Source organism: Pinus tabuliformis, chromosome 9 (genome assembly GCF_031772625.1).
Source record: "Pinus tabuliformis cultivar Carrire ecotype Pingquan chromosome 9, CPIR1, whole genome shotgun sequence".
Lineage (NCBI taxonomy): Eukaryota > Viridiplantae > Streptophyta > Pinopsida > Pinales > Pinaceae > Pinus > Pinus tabuliformis.
The window spans coordinates 1,463,278,549-1,463,291,319 of NC_142307.1; the positions used below are offsets into that span (position 1 = coordinate 1,463,278,549).

At 35.0% G+C, this 12,771-nt stretch overlaps 1 pseudogene; it reads left to right on the forward strand.

Annotated features, from left to right (window-relative positions):
• The first annotated feature begins 7,076 nt into the window (after positions 1–7,076).
• Positions 7,077–12,771, forward strand: part of LOC149154104 (serpin-ZXA-like) — a 31,783-nt pseudogene continuing 26,088 nt past the window's right edge.

Here is a 12,771-nt window from a genome sequence, read left to right on the forward strand (position 1 = left end):
AGAATATCTGCTTCTTTGGTTGTTGTCCTGGTGTTTCAAATAAAAGGCCCAACCTGTGTTTTAATCTTGAATTCAGATTTCTTCTTGGCTACCACAAAGTTCATCTCATCCATATTAATCATTTGTCTAATATATTATAGTGAAAAAATTCTCATGGGAACAAATTTGGGAAACTTGTATGGAGGAAATTCGCACCCATACACTCTAATCTAAGTGTAATTTTGGTATAGGTACTAGTCACCTGTCTTTGTTTTCTCACTTAGATGTAGAACTATTTTTATCTCAGGTCCTATCCTTGGTTCAACATCACTATTCAATAGGAAAGCAACTGTATATAAGAACTGGTCTACATAATCATTGAAGGTAAATTAGTTAGTATGCTTCCTTACCAAGGAATTCCAACGAATCACATACTGGGCATTGCCTTGTTCATCCAGTTTTTGTAATGGAAAAACCCCTTCTGTAGAAAATTTTAGGAACTATTCATGGATGACATCTGCTAGGAATTCACTGTAATTGAAGATGATTGAGGGCTTTTCACTTGTTGAGAAAACTGATAAAAACCCTATGATGGCTTCATCAACCCACTAATCAGATTGATAGTCCAGTAAATAAGAAACTATTGTGATATTTTTCTTTTTCATTTCAGGGAACATGGAGGATGGATAAGGAGGATTTTTCTTAGGAAATTGGACATCCTCAAGTAGAAATGTCTCAAAGATTTTGGCTCTGTGAGGGAAAGTGAGGTTTTGGTAGAGTTCCATGAGGGAATCTACTAAAAAGGGTTTCAGAGAGGCAGAATCCTGAATTTGAAGCATTTGGATTATGGAATCAGGGGTAATTGTGAAAAGAATATCATTGTTTTGGGCTATAATTTCCCTTTGACTAGGTATGTACCTGAAATGGCACCATGCAATGAATTTTGGAAAGTGATAGGCCCGAGGAAAAATGAATTGGGGTAGGAAGGAGTCCCACAGACTCAATTCGTCGTTGAGGTCAAGGAATTTTTGCTTTAACCAGTTGTGGAGTTCATAGAGGTTGAACTCACAACTGGTCTAAAAATTTTATAATGTTCATCGACTAATGGCTGATGGTCTAAGTCAATTACAGGGGGAAGCAGGGGTTTTCAACTATAGATTTGGATTTACCCTTAGAAGACATGGTGGAAAGAAAAGAACTGGAATACTAAAATTACCCAGGAATTGGTTGGATGAAGATTGGTGGCTTGGTGACTGGTTACAGTGGTAGTCTGCTTGCTGACTGGTCACTGTAACAGGTTCTGTCGTTCAATGTCTTGGAATAGTAAAGGGAAGGGCCAACTGAATGGGTTTAGGCTTTATTTATAAATGAAATTGTTTACCATTGAGATTAAAACATTTAATGGAGCGAGTTAATTACTTTGGCAACGATTACCTCTTGAATGGTTAGTTAATGGTTAATGACAAGTGTAAGGGATGTGCCATGTGGCAGGAGTGAGTTGGAGTGGAGTGGGAAGGGATGTGATAGTAGAGGAAGCAAAATCAGATGGGATGTGCCACTTGGCAGTAGTGGAGTGGGGCAGAGGTGATACTTGGTGGGAGAGGAGTGGAGAGGAAAGTGCGGAGTCAACGGTTATAATTAGGTGGGAAGAGGGGAAAGGTGGATTTGGGGGTGGGGGGAGATGAGTGGTAAGCAATTTTAGGTGGTTTGGGTGGGGGGGGGGTGTGTCGTCCAAATTCAGATAGGGAGCACCATGTCGCAAAAATGGTAAAGGGAGAATCCACTTTTTAGACCCCCCCACCTTGATTAATTGTCGGAGGGGCGGGGGGGGGAGTGATCTATCACCGTTGATCTGGGTGAGTTAGATCACGACCCTTGTTTTAAGCCCAAACATTATTACAAAATGACAAACATGTCGTATCAAAACTTTATTAACCTTTAACATAATTGCACTTAAACTGTGCGATTAAGTAATTAAACACACTTTATTAAACTAATCTAATCGCGCTTAAATAGTGTGATTAAATAATTAAACATATTTATTTAAATCTAATGCAACATTTAGACTAGCTGCACATATTTATTTTTTCTAAGGGGCATTTCATCATTTTTTTCAATATATCTCTTTTTTTGAATTGAAGTGGCATTTGAATTGGCTCACTTATTAGGGCTATTTTCATTTTTTCATATTTTTTATTTCTTTTGTTTTTTGACACACACACACACACATATATCCTTTTTTTGTATCCCCTTTCATTCTTTCCTTCACTCCTTCCAAAGAGGATGCACTCTTTATGCTAATCACAAATGGTTGACTTTGACATCGATGACAACACCATTCAACATATGACTATTGATAGTCATTACAAAGGTTCAAGTGCAAGCCAGAACATAGGAAAGGAATAAGAAAAAGTAAATGGGATGAGGAGGAGAAAGAGCCGAGAGGATTTTGACAAGGAAATTGTTGAGTCAAAAGAGATGCTCAGTGTAATAAGCATGTTGCTACAAGAAATGGAAGAATACTAGAGATGTGGATGTAATTTGAAGAAGAAGGTTCAATGGCCTATTAGGCAGCTATTGCTAGGAATCTAAGAACGAATCTAAGTCGCCTATTGAGTGCTCAATTGAGAAATGGAGAACTCAAATTAGTTGAGTGTGAAGAGGAAGAGAGAGTTCACTACTGTGAACCAAAGAAAGGAATACTCCTTGGAGAAGAGCATCAGGAAGATGTTGAGGAGAGACCGTTTAAGAGTATCATGGATTACATAAAGTGTCCAAACTAGTAGAAGTAGATGCTAATATAAGGTGTGGTGGTAGAAGCACCAAATGGGGCTAGAAATCCTTATTATTTTAGAATTGATAATTTATGCATGGTTACATATTTTGCAGGTACTAAAGCTGGAAAATCATCTGAAGCTATCACAAGTACGTAGGAAGATGAAGGAATGCATTTTCAAGACATTGAAGTAGGACATAAACTTGTCATGGATATGGAAGAATGGAAACAAAATTCTCTTATAAGAAGGAAAAATATAAATTTGTCATATTTAGAAAGTCAAAGTGAAGACCGTATATATAGTTGATAAATGGAATTTTGAGAGAGAATTTGTAGGAACCTGTTGCTGAAATGAATAAGACATAATTGGCTTGTGAAGATAATCATATGAAGACTAATGAAGATGAAAATAAACATTTAGATAATTTTTTAATGAAGTATGACGAAAACATAAAGTTGCTAATGGAACTAAAATCCTTGGAGGATAGGTTAGTAAATCAAATGGTGCATATGCAACATGAAAAACCGGGACTAGGAGAAGATGTTAGTGGCAATGTTCATTCGAGGAAAAAGTTAGATGATGAAATTGATAGGATATGGATGAAGATAATGTATTACAAGAAGAAGAATACCACTACAAAAAACATTCAGCTGACTGAAAGGCTTTACTTGAGAAAATAAGGTGGAGCACTACAAAATAAAATATGGAAGCCTGGAAGAATGAAGAAAACAACAATTGAACAACAACATAATTGGATGAGTGGACAACTACAATACAAAGTATGGGATCTAGAAGACTACAAACAATAATGAAACAATGGGATATAAAAACAAGCTGATAGTATCAGAATCAAGTATGGGATTCAGGTAAAATGCAACAAGGTTGGAAACTCATGGACAAGAGTCCATGATATTTGTGTACCTTAGGAGTATAATGCAGGAGCATCTCATTGGTATCTTCAAAATGTTATTTTCTAAGTCTAGGAAGTCTCTATAATTTTTTGATTATGTAAAAGTCTAGAAACAATATGAAAAAAAGAAGAAAATAAAAAAGAGAAAAGAAAAAGAAAAAAATGTTTTATTTAGGAAAAAGTTATGAGGATTTTTTCTAAACTTGTTCCAAAAGTCTAGGTTGAGGAATTATCTCTTTAGAATTCTAGATCTCTCCTTATCTAAGTATAAATATGAATCCAATGTATTGTTTGGGACAAACAAGAAGGGACAAAGATATCAGATTCCTTCATGAATACAAATTTTGTTTCTATTACATTATTGGGTTTTGGTTTGTGTGTGGCTTCAATTGTGGCGCTCTGCCATCATTTTTGGTACCAGAGGAAATCATAGTGCATTTATGATAGGTTCCTAAAAACAAGATTTTTTCTCAACTTCTTCCAAAAGTATAGGAGAAGAATTATCTTTCAAGAATTCTATATTTCTCTTTATTTATGTATAAATAGGAATGTAATGTATTTGTTGGGTCAAGCAAGAAGGGGCAAAGGTCCCAAATTCCTTCACGATTTTTTTTTTGCTACAATGCTTGTTTTGGTTCATGTGTGGCTTCCTTTGTGGATTTTTGCCATCATTTTGGCATTGGAGCATCACAAAATCTTGAAGTAAAAAATATATTGTGCGGATAAGAAGGATGTGTGTTTCGACATGACATAGAGGTAGAAACAAGATGAGAGAAGGTGCCAAGGTAGTCAAAAAGAAGAATATGAGTGATGAAGAATTGGATAAATAAATAGTTGATCTGAAGGAGAGATTAAGCATTATGATGTAATTGCTAAGAGAGAAATTGAATCATGGTTGGAAGATTTAAAAAAGATTTAAATGACTTATTGTGAAATTATATGCAAGGAAGGTGATACTCAGGGAAAAAGTGTAGGTTAAAACAAAGGAAAAACTTAGTAGAGATGCACATGGAAAAATATCCATGAAAAGGGAAGGAGTTTTGATTTTTGAACTAGAGAAGGGAGTAATGCTCAGAGAAGATGATGAAGAAGATGAGAGACTTGATGAAAGTATTATGGAGTGTTGGGAGGATTTAGACCAACACAAGGAAGAGATGCTAGAGGCATCAATAAAGATCAAGGAGTCTCATGATTTTGAAACTAAGGATTTGTGTGTGTATGCGAGTTATGAAGATGGAAAACCACTAAGGGCTATCATAAAGGAAGAGGAAAATGTAGAATTGTCTCAAGTAGGAAAAAGTGAAAAGGATAGAGGCAAGAAAATATTAACATATGGAATGAAAGGTAGCGAGATTGTGATAGAGAATGAAAATGATAAAGCAAAAGAATAATACTCATATGCAATGCCAAAAAAATATGATCAAGAGTTAAAGATTTTGGAAGAATGGATATCAAATCCCAATATTCATGAAGACTATGCATAGGTTGTAGAAGAACCGTGGGTTCCAAAGGAGGTAATAGGTTATGTGAAGGATAAATATGAGGAACAAAAGGTTACTTGCATGGTGGATTGATGAATAAGATGAAAAACACATTATTATGTTTTGTGTAGGTGCAGAAAGTGATAGAAGCAAGCAATCTTCCATAAAATAATAAGAAGGAAAAGTGTGGGATCTTGGAATGTTGCAGGAAATAAAAATGTGACAATATAATATTAAAATAACTCCGCAACAACAACATCAAGTTTGTGATCCAGGAGGAAAAGAATAAAAAATAACATGGCAGAAGATTGAAACCCATGACTAGGAGTCCATGGAATTTTTATACCTCGGGAGTCTGATGCAGGAGCATCTCAAAATGTAAGTCTAGAAAGTCGCCATACTTTCTATATCATGTAAAAGATATAGAAATAATATGTATAAAAAAAAGAGAAAAGAAGAATAAAAAGAAAAGAAAAGAAAAGGAAAAAGAAATAAATCTATTTTATTTAGGAAAAAGTTATGATAAGCTCCTTAAAAGAGGATTTTTTCTCAACTTCTTCCATAAATATAGGAGAATAATTCTCTCTTGAAAATTCTAGATCTCTTTTTCTCTAAGTTTAAATAGGAACATAATGTATTTGTTGGGCCAAGAAAGAAGGGGCAAAGGTCGATTTTTTTCATGAATACATATTTTGTTTCTGCTACTTAATTTGGTTTTGGTTCGTGTGTAGCTTTCGTTGTGGCACTCTACCATCATTTTCTTAATGGAAGGTAATTTCACTTCAAATCCCATCATATCTATCCTATTCCAATCAACACAATACACAAAATGTTTTATAAAACATAATTATTTTATATAACCAATATTTATAAGAAAATTACTTAAATAATACTTGCCACAACTATAATGGGTTTTTCTCTGCCCTTTCACACACAACAATCAAATGACTTACATCCATATTTATTATTGGAGAAGGAAGGTGTTGTATTGTTCAACAACCCCCCCATTTATTATGTAATAGTCAGTATTGTATTATTAAATGGGGACCCTCCAATTTTTATTCAAAAAATCCTAGAAAATAAGAGCTTTCCTTTAAATCCATTCGGAATAAAACCTTAGATGGACTTAACATATTAAGCCAGGTCACTTTATGACTAAGTACTCTTGCTTTAACACAAATCACATGATCCCAAAGTAACAAGGTTATTCATGAACCAGAGTCTGTGAAATGCGATAAAACAAACCCTTTAGAAGACCAAAGGTAGCGTTAAACTCTTTTATAAACCTTAAGTCTTAGAGTATGCTTTATAATACAAAATACTTATCGCATCACAAATTTTACAAAGGCGCAAACGTTCAAACCATAAAAAATGCGAATTGTGATATGGTCTGGACCCGACGAAATAATAAAAATTGCTATAACTTGAATCAAGTACGACCTATTGCAAGGATCTGTTTCAATGGAATAATCATGCGTTTAGGGAAAAAGTGCTTGAAAAAGTTAGAAGCACACCGCTCATCGCAAATTGAAAAAAATACCAAAGCGACTTTTGAATTGGTCTATTCCACATAACCCGACATCATCGATTTGTGATATTGCGATAAAGCCATTTATCGCAATCGTAGATCAGTATCGCACTTAAAACATGCCAATGTGAATTATCATTTTAACTTGCGATGCGATGGTTTAATAAGGCATTAAATAAAATCACACGTAGGCCTTAATGAGTAGTTAATAAGGTTTAACTGCATTTACTCTTTTCACGGCTCGAGAAGATTGATATCTTTTTACCCATCTTGAAATAAAAGCTTCATCTTTATGTCGTTTCAGAGGTTACTATGTTATAGTGTTTCCGCTCTACGTTTCATTCTGTTTTGTCCATTACCAAAATTTCAGGAAATTTCCAAAGGAAGCAACGCTCATGAGAATGGAGAAGAAAGGAAAGAAGATTGTAGAGGCTACTGCGTTCGAAGATTCAAACATGCTACCACTATTCTCTAATTCTACATGCAACAAGGATGGAGGAACTACCTCATGGGAAGCAATGTACAATCTATTGGAGGAAGAAAACCTAAAGGTCCTAGAGACTAAAGCAATAGCAGATGTCGAGGTCTCATCCAAGGCTTCTTATTTTGAAGCAATTTGTTCTTTCTTGCATAGAATAGCTGCAAGACCTAAAATCTTGCCATACAATGATATGGTAAGATGGATCATCGACAGTGTGGACATTTCAGACAAAACATTCAAGAATTCTAGGCATGAAGTCTTGGGGTCATTAAAACCAGATAATCTATGTCGAATGTATCATCTTCTAGAACACGGAAGTTATACGACAAAGCTTTCATTGAGCACTTCACGAAAGAAAATGAAGACCCAATGGACAACATGCAGAGTTGGAGGTCTAGCTCCAACAAATTCAAGTGGGAGAAAACTGGTATGTACCCAATTGCACCTCTGTCAGCCCCGCATAATTTTACAGCTGCAATGTTGTGTAGACTATTTGGAAAGGTAGACAATACCAATTTTTCTATTGAATGGGTTCCATTAATTGATGCAAAAAAATATGATCAAGAGTGAAAGATTTTGGAAGAATGGATATCAAATCCCAATATTCATGAAGACTATGCAGAGGTTGTAGAAGAACCGCGGGTTCCAAAGGAGGTAATAGGTTATCTGAAGGATAAATATGAGGAATAAAATGCCACTTGCATGGTGGATTGACGAATAAGATGAAAAACACAGTATTATGTTTTATGTAGGTGCAGAAGGAGATAGAAGCAAGCAATCTTCCATAAAATAATAAGAAGGAAAAGTGTTGGATCTTGGAAGGTTGCAGGAAATAACAATGTGACAATATAATATTAAAATAACTCCACAACAACAAAATCAAGTTTGTGATCTAGGAGGAAAAGAATAAAAAATAACATGGCAGCAGATTGAAACCCATGACTAGGAGTCCATGGAATTTTTATACCTCGGGAGTCTGATGCAGGAGCATCTCAAAATGTAAGTCTAGGAAGTCGCTATAATTGCTATATCATGTAAAAAATATAGAAATAATATGTATAAAAAAAAGAGAAAAAAAGAAGAAAAAGAAAAGAAAAGGAAAAAGAAATAATCTATTTTATTTAGGAAAAAGTTATGATAAGCTCCTTAAAAGAAGATTTTTTCTCAAATTATTCCATAAATATAGGAGAATAATTCTCTCTTGAGAATTCTAGATCTCTTTTTCCCTAAGTTTAAATAGGAAAGTAATGTATTTGTTGGGCCAAGAAAGAAGGGGCAAAGGTCCAGAATTTCTTCATGAATACATATTTTGTTTCTGCTACTTTATTTGGTTTTGGTTTGTGTGTTGCTTTCGTTGTGGCACTCTATCATCATTTTCTTAATGGAAGGGAATTTCACTTCAAATCCCATCATCTCTATCTCATTCCAATCAACACAATACACAAAGTATTTTATAAAACATAATTATTTTATATAATCAATATTTATAAGAAAAATTAATTAAATAATCCTTGCCACAACTATAATGGGATTTTCTCTGCCCTTTCACACACACCAATCAAATGACTTACATCCATATTTATTATTGGAGAAGGAAGGTGTTATACTATTCAACAACCCCCCCATTTATTATATAATAGTTAGTATTGTATTATTAAATGGGGACCCTTCAATTTTTTTTCAAAAAAGCTTAGAAAATAAGAGCTTGCCTTTAAATCCATTCAGAATAAAACCTTGGATGGACTTAAGATATTAAGCCAGGTCACTTTATGACTAAGTATTCTCACTTTATCGTAAATGACATGATCCCAAAGTAACAAGGTTATTCATGAGTCGAAGTCTGTGAAATGCAATAAAACAAACCCTTTAGAAGACCGAAGGCAGCGTTAAAATCTTTTATAAACCTTAAGTCTTAGAGTATTCTTTATAATATAAAGTACTTATCACATCACATATTTTACAAAGGCGCAAACGTTCAAACCATAAAAAATGCGAATTTCATGGTCCGGAATCGACGAAATAATAAAAATTGCTATAACTTGAATCAAGTATGACCTATCTCAAGGATCTGTTTCAATGGAATAATCATGCGTTTAGGGAAAAAGTGCTTGAAAAAAAGTTAAAAGCACATCGCTCATCGCAAATTTCAAAAATACCAAAGTGACTTTGAATTGGTCTATTCCACATAACCTGACATCATCAATTTACGATATTGCGATAAAGCCATTTATCGCAATCGTAGATCGGTATCGCACTTAAAACATGCCAATGTGAATTATCATTTATAACTTGCGATGCGATGGTTTAATAAGGCATTAAATAAAATCACATGTAGGCCTTAATGATTAGTTAATAAGGTTTAACCGCTTTTACTCTTTTTTCACGGTTCAAGAAGATTGATATCTTTTTACCTGTCTTTCAGAGGTTACTATGTTATAGTGTTTCCGCTTTCATTTCCGCTCTACATTTCATTATGTTTTTTCCATTAACAAAATTTGGCAAAGAAAGGAAAGAATATTGTAGAGGCTAATGCATCCAAAGATTCAAACATGCTATCACTATTCTCTGATACTACATGCAACAAGGATGGAGGAACTGCCTCATGGGAAGCAATGTACAATCTATTGGAGAAAGAAAACCCAAAGGTCCTGGAGACTAAATCAATAGTAGATGTCGAGGTCTCATCCGAGGCTTCTTATTTTGAAGCAACTTCTTCTTTCCTGCATAGAATAATTGCAAGGCCTAAAATCTTTCCATACACTGATATGGTAAGATGGATAATTGACAATGTGAAAATTTCAGACAAAACATTCAGGAATTCTAAGCACGAAGTCATGGGGTCATTTAAACCAGATAATCTACGTCGAATGTATCATCTTCCAGAACCACAGAAGCTATACAACAAAGCCTTCATTGAGCACTTCGCGAAAGAAAATGAAGACCCAATGGACAACATGTAGAGTTGGAGGTCTAGCTCCAGCAAGTTCAAGTGGGAGAAAACTAGTATGTACCCAATTGCACCTCTGTCAGCCCCGCATAATTTTGCAGCCACAATGTTGTGTAGACTATTTGGAAAGGTAGACAATACCAAGTTTTCTATTGAATGGGTTCCATTAATTGATGCGACTGTTAATTCTATCATTATGAACTAGAGAAATATTTTATCAGATAATTTGGCTATGTCCATTAGAGAATACAAACAAAAAATAATTATCACCTCTCGGGTAATCCCTCCTTTTTATATGAGTGCATATGTGATGGACACTATATGTTTCTGTTCAAATTTTCCAAACATGGGTTGGATATGGACTCTACAGGACCCTACTCCTATCCATATTTATCTAAAGGTTTTGTGGGAATCACATTATAACTCCCAATTTTACAAAAGCTATCATGGCGTTATGTTGCCACTTCACCAAACCATTTTTTATAAGAAAGCCCCTAAGCTATCATAGGAAGATAAAGCAGACATCTTGCCGGTGCCAAGATGGTTTGGCGAAGAGTCATTTACTTGAGTTTTTGGGAGTATCACAAATCCTCATGTTCTTGCATTATATGTTCCTGATAAGTTATTGGAAAGAGAAATTTCCTATCAAACAGTGGGGTATGGTATTACCAAAACCCTAAAAGAAATGAAGAAATTCAACTAGCCTACCTTCCTAGTGCAATGTGGTGCTTTTGGATTACATGATTTTGGGCATACAGAAAAGGAGATACAAAATATCACATCCCTGAATCTGGCTACTGTGTCAGGCAGACAGTATGACCCTAACAAGGTTGCCCAAAACTTCACTGCTATGGTTAAAGTTAGACAATTTACTCATGATAACAATGATTTGGATGATCTCTTCAAGTTAGTTGAAATATTTTCGAAGGTCTTAAATTTGGCATCCATGAGACTGAGCCCAAAAGACCTTGACCACTTCCATATATACAAAAACAAAAGGCTAACAAAGGTCCCTTTCGACCTATTGCAGATTGAAAAAAAAATTAAACGAAGAGAACCCACTCCCAGCGTAAGCCCGAAGGAAGGTTCTGAGCATAGTTCTGATAGGGAATCTCAAGGGAAATCGGTTCAAAGTTTAGAATATTCTAAAAACCAATCTCTAGATATGGAAGACACCGAGAAAAGTGCTGAAGAAACACCCAAAAGGGCCTTAACTAAGGAACACATGGAGATTGACTCCACACAAGTTCATATAGAAAAGAACAAAGTCATTGATTTGGATCAAGAATGGGAGAAATTTAATAAAAAGCTCCAAGTACAACAAACATAGATGAGTCTTGAAGGAACATTTGGATTTCAGACTCCTCAATAGACTCAACAGGTCATAAGCATGGAGACAACAATACAAGGAGTTACAACTACTGAAGATATTGAAATCATCCCGGACTACCCAACTTCGGAAATTGTTCTAAAAATTGAGGAAATATCCCCTCTAGATATATTCTACAACCTAACATATAAGTCTGCAGTGAGGAGGCAAAGAAATAAAAGGAAATTGGATACATCATCAACAACAATTCTTGAAAATGAATTGATGGAGGTGTTATGGAAAGACACCCCCATCAATCCAACAGAAAACCTTACTAAGCTATCACAATTTGTAGGCATTTATGCAACTGCGACAATTGATAAGGCAACAGAAGTTCGACTTTTTTTAAAGAAAAAGAAGAAAGAATTTCGCTGTTGGAACAACATCTTGACCTGGAGAGATAGATCACTAACAAACAAGAAAAGGCATAAATGGCACAACTACAATAATATTTTGAATAGATCAAAATTACAACATCAAGCAGACATCACATAAAAGGATTCAGACATTAATCAAATGTAGAATATAATAGATAAACTTAGAGACAACCCTCAAACAAAGGAATTTATTAAGGAATCACTTGAACTAAACTCTCTGTTATCACAACAACAAGAGGTATTCTGCCATAAAATCTCATTGATCAATCCATATTGTGAAACAAGTGATGCATTAACCAATCAAATGGTTGATAAGAGATTAGAATATGAAGAGGTCAATAAGAGAATTTCAGGGTTTATTTCTTGGCAAGAATCAGAAGAAGGTAGAAAATCCGATCTGCCAAAGATCGAGGAGTCCCACAAGGATATTCTATTCACAGATTGGGACATACAGTTGAAGCAAGCAGAAAGGGCAGTGGCTAGAGCAGCTAGCACAAAAAATAATATAATTGAAGTTGTTATTGAAAACCTTCATAGTGCCAATCTCATCAAAGAATGCAAGCCATAAGTTCTCCCAGACTTCAAACAGTTAGAGAAATAGTGGAAAGAGACCACCAAAATGAAAGAAAAGGTAATAAAAAAACTGTCTAAGCTTGACTGGGAAACTTATTGGCAGTTTCTGGTGAAACCGCATAGTCAATGGATGACTCTGCACTGTCTAACAAATTCCACTCAAAATATGGTGCCACCACTCTCCGATGTTGTATTTACGGGGCAATTAAGATCTAGAATTAGCCAACCACCCTAGGTGAAGCCGATGATAGATATCTGCGAACTGAAGGACTGAATGGCTGATTAGAACCATTCAAGTTGGAAAAGCTCGTCATCATTTTATTTTCTATTTTAGTTTTTATTTTACTTA